Source organism: Chiloscyllium plagiosum, chromosome 17 (genome assembly GCF_004010195.1).
Source record: "Chiloscyllium plagiosum isolate BGI_BamShark_2017 chromosome 17, ASM401019v2, whole genome shotgun sequence".
In the NCBI taxonomy this organism is placed as follows: Eukaryota; Metazoa; Chordata; class Chondrichthyes; order Orectolobiformes; family Hemiscylliidae; genus Chiloscyllium; species Chiloscyllium plagiosum.
In genome coordinates, this window is record NC_057726.1 from 63,972,426 (window position 1) to 63,975,272 (window position 2,847).

The window sequence follows — 2,847 nt, forward strand, 5'->3', positions numbered from 1 at the left end:
TCAACCTTTCCCAGGCACCCTGCTCACGCTCAGAGGGAGACTACAGGAGTCTCTCTGACTCAAATGTCCCAGTGTCACTGACCTGGGCCATGACGTGTTTGGGGACATGGAGCAGGAGGGAGACCTTTAGATTTTCAGGACCTCTCAAATTTCAAATCTAATGTTGATCTTGCTTTTGTCCATCACCTGTGCAGCCATAACCTTGTATGCCTCCTGTACCTAAACACCTTATGATCTGCTGGTACTGCACACAAAACAAAACAAAACATTTCACTGTACTTAGGTACATGTGACAATAATAAATCAAATCAAACTGGACACTCTTTGGTTCTGAATCGACTGTATTCTTCCCTTGACCAACTTCTTACTATTTAAATGTTTGCAGAGGTTTTATGAATTTGATGTGATTTGATTTATTATTGTCACATGTGCCGAGGTACAGTGAAAGGTTTTGTTTTGTGTGCAGTACTGGGAGATCATACCATACAAAGTGCATTAGGGTAATCAAACAGGGCAAGAAATACAATGTTACTGCTGCAGAGAAGGTGCTCAAAGAGCAAGATCGACATTTACATTTAAAATTTTAGAGATCCATTCAGAAGCCTCAAAACAGCGGCAGTACAGCTGTTCTTGAACGTGTGTGTATTTCAATCTTTGTATCTTCTGCCCGACAGAAGAGGCTGGAAGAGATTATAACCAGGATGGGAAGAGTCATTGATTATGTTGGTTATGTTGGATTCCCTTTTATATTAGCTGCCAGGATCTTTGCTTACTCTCTCTTTACCTCTTTGGCACACCTCTTTACTACTTTGAGTACTGACAATAGACAATAGGTGCAGGAGTCGGCCATTCTGCCCTTCGAGCCTGCACCACCATTCAATATGATCATGGCTGATCATCCTTAATCAATATCCTGTTCCTGCCTTATCTCCATAACCCTTGATCCCACAATCCTTGAGAGCTCTATCCAACTCTTTCTTAAATGAATCCAGAGACTGGGCCTCCACTGCCCTCTGGGGCAGAGCATCCCACACAGCCACCACTCTCTGGGTGAACAAGTTTCTCCTCATCTCTGTCCTAAATGATCTACCCCGTATTTTTAAGCTGTGTCCTCTGGTTCGACACTCACCCATCAGCGGAAACATGTTTCCTGCCTCCAGAGTGTCAAATCCTTTAATAATCTTATATGGCTCAATCAGATCCCCTCTCAGTCTTCTAAACTCAAGGGTACACAAGCCCAGTCGCTCCAGTCTTTCAGTGTAAGGTAATCCCGCCATTCCAAGAATTGACCTTGTGAACCTACGCTGCACTCCCTCAAATTTGGAGACCAGAACTGCACACAGTACTCCAGGTGTGGTCTCACCAGGGCCCTGTACAGCTGCAGAAGGACCTCTTTGCTTCTATACTCAATCCCTCTTGTTATGAAGGCCAGCATGCTATTAGCCTTCTTCACTACCTGCTGTACCTGCATGCTTACCTTCATTGAGTGGTGTACAAGAACCCCCAGATCTCTCTGTACTGCCCCTTTACCTAAATTGATTCCACTTAGGTGGTAATCTGCCTTCCTGTTCTTGCCACCAAAGTGGATAAGGATCCATTTATCCACGTGAAAGTGCATCTGCCATGCATCTGAGCACTCACCTAACTTGTCCAGGTCACCCTGTAATCTCCTAACATCCTCATCACATTTCACCCTGCCACCCAGCTGATGAAATTTGCGAATGTTATTGCTAATACCATCTTGTATATCCTGAAGATAGATTGTAAAAAGCTGCGGTCCCAGTACTGATCCGTGCGGTACCCCACTGGTCAGTGCCCGGCATTCCGAAATGGAGGGGTGGAGGAGTGTGGAAGGATGAGAGAATGCAGGCTGCGGCCCTATGAAGCAGGGGGAGGGCTTGCAGTTCGCCTGTGTGGGGATGTGGGAGACTACAGGAGCCTGGTGGGCAAGGGCTGGCCTGAAAGGCAGCTGGAGGGACGGAGGGAGGGAAGCACGCACGGAGGAGGAAGAGCAAAGAGAAAAGAGAAAAAAAAGCCAAAGGGGATAAAGAGAAAGAGCAAGAAAGAAAATGTGGCTGGCCAGCACGCCTTGAAGTAGGGAGAAAAGGCAGGGGCCAGCGCCTACGGCCATACTAGTCTGAAAACGCCCGATCTCGTCTGATCTCGGAAGCTAAACAGACTCAGGCCTGGTTAGTACTTGGATGGGAGACCGCCTGGGAATACCAGGTGCAGTAGGCTTTTTCCGCCAGCAGTGGCTGCTCAAGTCACCCCTCTGCACTTGTCTTGTGCCAGGCAATGGAGCGGCAGGTTATTTTTGCTGCTGCTGCTGCTGTGCCTGGCATCAGTCTCCTGCAGGCACGAGACACGGAGGGGAGGAGAGCGGAGCGCTGCCAAAATCAGCAAGAAAGGCGGAAAGAAAGGGATTGGGGCTGCACGCTGTCTGCGGGTGGCAGACAGGAAAGGCGGACAATAGACAATAGGTGCAGGAGTTGGCCATTCTGCCCTTCCAGCCTGCACCACCATTCAATATGATCATGGCTGATCATCCTTAATCAGTATCCTGTTCCTGCCTTATCTCCATAACCCTTGATTCCACTATCCTTGAGAGCCCTATCCAACTCTTTCTTAAATGAATCCAGAGACTGGGCCTCCACTGCCCTCTGGGGCAGAGCATTCCACACAGCCACCACTCTCTGGGTGAAGAAGTTTCTCCCCATCTCTGTCCTAAATGGTCTACCCCATATTTGTAAGCTGTGTCCTCTGGTTCGGCACTCACCCATCAGCAGAAACATGTTTCCTGCCTCCAGAGTGTCCAATCCTTTAATAAGCTTATATGTCTCAATCAGA

At 48.0% G+C, this 2,847-nt stretch overlaps 1 non-coding gene across 1 annotated transcript; it reads left to right on the plus strand.

Moving 5' to 3' along the window:
* Window positions 1-2,119: 2,119 nt before the first annotated feature.
* LOC122558749 lies at window positions 2,120-2,238 on the plus strand. The gene has a single exon (XR_006314238.1). It is a non-coding gene; the product is annotated as a 5S ribosomal RNA (ribosomal RNA).
* The last annotated feature ends 609 nt before the right edge of the window (window positions 2,239-2,847 follow it).